Consider the following 6,000-nt stretch of genomic DNA (forward strand, 5'->3'; position numbering starts at 1 on the left):
AGGGTAAACAATGATAAGAATGAAATGTGTAAGAGGGTAAATATGTCGCGGGAGGGTAAACAATGATAAGAATGAAATCTTGATATTAACTGTTATTCATTCTTGGAATCAAATTATCATTAAAACTATCTCTTGATTGGTTATTGAATATAAATTATATTTACTTATAATGGATTCCCTAATTAAATGTTACTCGTAAAAGTAGCACTCACTTTTCCAATACATATGTCATTGGGAACTTGGTCAAAGAGAGCTGCCTTGTGGAACTTCCTCTTATGGGCCATGTGCAAAAATTAAGTTGGGGATTTCAATGCGTACATGTGCACATGTACACCCCCTGCATATTGAAGTTAAAAAAATAAAGGAAGAAAATAAAAAAAATATTATTAGGTGGGAAATAAAAGAATTATTTTTAGAGAAATTAATTAATAATAATTACTCATAAAAATATGCAGGGGAATATGTGTGCATTACCCTTGGCAAAGGATAAAAATAGTGAAGAAAATGATTTAGATTCCTCGGCCAAATCAAGTGGGCATAGCAGATTTATGAGATTCTTGACCGACGTGGCGATGCACTCTTCGTTGGGCCCGCATTGGCAGTTTCAACTCTAGCCAAAATTACGCCAAAAGCATCCATGTGGCCCGAGGAGACGTGCCCAATTTTGTGTAGGGTTTTACTAATATGGCTTGAGAACTCATCCAACAGATCACAGACTGCATCTCTCGACAACAAGAAGTATAGCACAAATTTCACAGAGGGAAATGTTATTAGTCAAAGCCCATGAGAGAGAAGTGTTTGAGGAGTTATACCAGACAAATGTCCAATTCATGGAGCTACAGAAAAAATTCGATCAACAAACAGAGCAGCTGGGCACGACCATTTCTAGCATTAGTGAGCTCTAGCAAAACAGGTTAAGCAAGCCCATGCAACAGCCGCAAGAGCCCACAAAGAGCTTATTGTCGTAGAAGGACTGCATCAAGAGGCCATGAGCTGGGCCCAAACAGCAGTGGAAGCTCTAGCCCGCACGACCTTATATTTTGATAGGCACCAAACCTTAACAGAGGCCACCCTCCATCACTTACATGAGCTACTCGAAGAGGCAGAGGCCACCCTCCATCACTTACACGAAGAGGCAGAGGCCTGAGCCACCCAGCCGCCGCCAACCACTCCATCAGCCCCTTAATTTAGCTCGGTCGATCATAAGGTGGACACACTTATGGAGACTGCAACAAAGCTCCCCATTTTGGCAATCCCCCCTCAAACCCCTTCTCAGCTCCTCGACCTACAATTCCATGCCATCCGCCTCAACCTCCTCCAACACGATATTTATATAGAGGAGTCCCTCTCCCACCTACAATTTACTTATGCTCCCTCCAAGATCCCCCTCGATAGCCTAAGCCTCATCCCCCATTTTTTCTTCTAGGGGTTAATCACCTTCAACACCATCATGACTTCTTTGAACTCCCCTTCCACCCCCTTCAAGCCACCCTAACAACATGGAGCCTATATGGTTTCCCTGCCTCAGCCCCATCTGACCTCATTGAATTATCCTTACCAGATGGTGTCTGCCCATACCCTTATCTCCCCCTCCTCTTGAGCCAGGCACTACAGTACCTCCGCACTACTGCTGGCTGGCATGTCATCTCCATGACTCCTACATCTCCCTCCTCAATGATCCTCTACTACCCTACTCAGCACCAGGCCTCCTCATTCTCTACCACTGTTGCTTCACCCAAATCGAGGTCATGGAGGCCACTGGCATATGCAAATTCTATCACACACACATCGATTTTCCATGGGAGTTCAGCGAAGCTGAGGTTGCAATTGCAGTTAATTTCTTCTACACCCAGAGTCCTCAGGCTGCCCCTGTTTGCTGGCCTTGCTCCCGAGCGACGAGACAATGATGATCGCACAAATGGGCAGGGTAGCTTGCCACCTCCAAACCCACAAGCTTCTTCACCACCGCCCCTCCTCCACCGTCAGGACCCTCGTCTGGATCTCCTTACACGACCCCCACCCCCACCCGCACCCCCCCCTTAAGCACCTCCACACTTCCACTTTTTGGTGCCCCAACTTCTTCTCCCCCCCTTCACTTTCCCACTCCACCCTGATCACCGACACCCCCCTCACCACCTTCATTATCCCTTAACTTAGGAATGCACACATCATTAAGGGATATCCCCTCCACCTCCGCTAGACTCGCACCTTTCCTTGATGCGAGCCTCACCACCCAGCCTTCATCACCACCACCCACCAATCCACCACTCAAAGAAGGGGATCACTAGAGGCAAGAACTTCTTCATAGAAGTCTATATGAGACCACACCCCCTAACAAGTTCACAAAAATGCCACCTCTCGGGCCCTAATGGGGGCTTTAACAGATAATTGTCATAATTTCTTTTAAATATAGCTACATATATCCTTGTATTTGGGATCATTAGGCAAGATTTTGTAAACAAATATTGGCTTATTAATTTTTATAAATATTGATACATAACTTTGTATTTATTTGAAAAGTAACTAAAAACTGGGTTGATATACGGACTATGAGAACTATGCACACTTGAATTTTGTTTTAGAAGTCACACAAAAAAAATAAAAAATAATTTCTCGACGTGCTTTTTGACACTTTGATTGATACTTTTTTGACCGTTATTTCAATGCAATTATGGACATTGATTTCGACAATAATTTTGACATTTATCTAGCGACGTTTGTTTCGACATTAAAATTTGCAACATTTATATCAAGCAAATAACTGATTGAGCCTTAGAAAGATTTATCCAAAAATTGAAGAAATGGAAAGGGGTAAGGGTTCCATTCCATGATAGGTTAACCATCTGCAATACTATGCTAAATGCTTATACCATGGTTTTGTTCCTAGTAATCAACTTTCGCAAAGGCCAGTGGAAAAGAATCATAGGTCCTATAAGGGACTTTCTATGGAGAAACAGGTGCAACAACAGTAGGAGAGTGGTAGTGTGGCTAGCCTGGGACAAGCTAAGTACGCCAAAAGGGAAGGTGGTATGGGTATCTTGCATCTTCCTACTCATGCTCTAGCCAGAATTGCGCTTCTTCTTCCCAAATGTCTACATCAAGAAGAGGTATGGACCAGAATGTTTAAGGAATTGGTGGAAGACTCACATGTTCTTCAGAAAGGCAGATGGTTGGGACTTAATTGGAGAAACAAGTTGCTCTCTTTTTCTCCACTTAAAATCACAAACTCCCCCCTATGCAACCTTTTGTGTGGGAAATGGAAGGAAGTGCTGAATCTGATGTGCTGGGATGGTTGCCCCAAAGCTATAGGCAACTCCTTTCTCAGCTTGGGGATTTGGTGGTCCCATAAATTTAAACCCCCCTCTGGCATGTCTTGACATTACTTTTGCCAAAAAACTAAACAACAAAGGTCTGAGAAGACTGGCTGATTGCTGGGATTGGTCATTGGTGACAGAATTTGGATTACCACCAAGAGAGAGGCAATTGGTAGGACAGATATTGGCAGAAGTACAGGAAGAATGGGTCAAGAAACTAGGAATACCTTGATCAAGTGCAGGATTGTATCTAAAAGGAAAGTTGTGTGTACCCCAATAGAGGTCAAATTGATTGACTTATGATGGTGAATAAGAACCTAGATCAAAGTCAGGAACTAAAAAATTAGGGATCAATTCAAAGAGGAATTGATGTGCTTAATTCAAAAAGTAAGGATTGATGTCCTTAATTCAAAGAGGCCAAATCCTTAAGAATTGTGAAGATGATCTCAAGGGAAATAAACTTGAGTAAGATTGAAATAATTTTAAGAGACCTTCAAGGAAGAGAAGTCCTTAAGAGTAAACAAAATATCCTTAGAGATTTTTGACATAAGTTAAACCTCGAATAAGAGAACTAGAACAATGACCTTAGAATGAACCCTTGTTTTTGTACAAAAAAGAACCTTAGAATGACCATATTTTTATGCAAAAGACCTTAAGAGAAGTTGCTAATATTGGCTTACGGAATCAACATTGGAAATGACCCCAAAGAAGGGAAGAATCTTGAGAAGACCTCGCCAGGATATGTTGTGGGTTGAGAAATTTGACTTGCTCAAAGTGGAGAGTTGTGATGTCTTGTTGAGCTTGTAATCGTCTAGTGGTGGGTAAAAGGCTAGAACCATGGGATTGGATGGGGCTAGGTAGAGCCTATAGATCTTGTGGAAGTAGAAAAAAAAGGAATAAACACTAAAAACTAGGCAGTTAGGTGGACCCAAGTTACGGGTACTTTCTAAACGAAATAAATTCATGTTATAGACTAAAAAATGGGTGGTTAGGTGGACCCGAGTTACGAGTACTTTCCAAATGAAACAAATTCATGTTATTAGAATGAGAAAAACTTGGGACGAGTAGTTTAGCTAGAAAATTATTACAAGAATAGAAGAGTTTCCTTCATTATTGAGGAGCCAAGACATCTTGTTGAGTCTCGTGGAGCCACTTGATGTGACTTTCTTGTGAGAATTATGAAGAGAAAGTACCTAGTGGAATTATTCACCTTTCTTGCATAAGGATTATTCTAGTCAGACTAAGAGGAGGTGAAAACTGGATCGTTTGGTAGCATGGTTGAACTCTAAATTAGGGCTAGCTTTGGCACATCTATTCCCATGTCTTCAAGTAGCTTTTTCATCCATGTCACTTCACATGTTTCCTCATGCACAACTACTCCATGAGTTGCTTTAGTACTACTCAAAGAAAGAGTTGGTTGCTCCTTTGACAACCATAAAAAAATCAATTTCGAAGTGTAGAGAATATTCTGCTTTTTCTCTTCATTGATTGAGGATCTCTAGCCTAGTCTACATCACAAAACACATGAGGATTGAAGTAGTCTCCACATCTTGATTCAGCATCTTGATTCAGTATGGCCTTCACATATCTAGAGATTCTCCTTACAAAATCCATATATGGCTTCCTTGGTACCTACATAAATTGGCCTACAACACATTGTGTATTTGGCCTTGTGATTGTTAGATAGATCAACTTTTCCACAAGCTATCAATACATTATGATTTCATTAATCACAACTCCTTTGTCTTTTGAAAGCTTCATGCTAGCTTCCATGGGAGTAGAAATGGGTTTACAAGGCTAACATGACAAAATTTTCAAGAACATTCAACCAGTAAATTGTCTTTGACTTAAGATAACACCTTTATTGATTTTGATCACTTCAATGCTATAAGAAACGGATTGCACTCAATAGAGGGTCGAAGTACCCACATTTTAGCACTCATTACATAGAATGCACAAGGGTGGACATACATGGATCCTTGAGCCATAAGCTTCAAGTGAAGGTTCTATTTAAAAGGATATCAAAAAAGGTATAAAAGTTGTCCCAAAAGTGACTTATATAGTCACTTACTCCTAGGACTATTCACACATGGGCTGCACATAAACCCAAGCCCTATGCCCCAAATTATATGCCTATACATGTACAATTATCCAGACTCATAATTTCTTACATTACAAACCAGCCCCAAATTATATGCCTATACATGTGCAATTATCCAGACTCATAATTTCTTACATTACAAACCAGCCCCTCCTACAATGATTTTGTCTTCAAAATCAAAGGGTGGTCATGCAAAAAGCCAAAATTGGTTTTGTCCTTGAAACCTATATGATGGATCCACATACATCTTATTGATTGTAGGACTTATTGAGTGTAGGACTTCTTGCACAAGATCATGAGTGAAGCCTCAAATCAGTCCATAGAGTAATGCATCTCTGAAAGAGCTCAAATCTCCATCAATGGTATCCGAATGTGCATGGTTATATGAGAGTGAAACTTGTACATCAGAGCATGGTATTAATACATGACTGAAAACTGCATATAATGCCCTCAATTGGTCTCAAATGCCTGTCCCATGTATGCACTTACTTCTTAGGAAGCTTCAAAACTATGGGCATCCAAAACCACCAACCATGAGGTCTTCAAAATTGTGAATCCAGGAATTTCCAGTAAGTAATCACTTCT

Source organism: Cibotium barometz, chromosome 51, assembly GCF_041138505.1.
Source record: "Cibotium barometz isolate CiBa-2024 chromosome 51, ASM4113850v1, whole genome shotgun sequence".
Classification (NCBI taxonomy): Eukaryota; Viridiplantae; Streptophyta; class Polypodiopsida; order Cyatheales; family Cibotiaceae; genus Cibotium; species Cibotium barometz.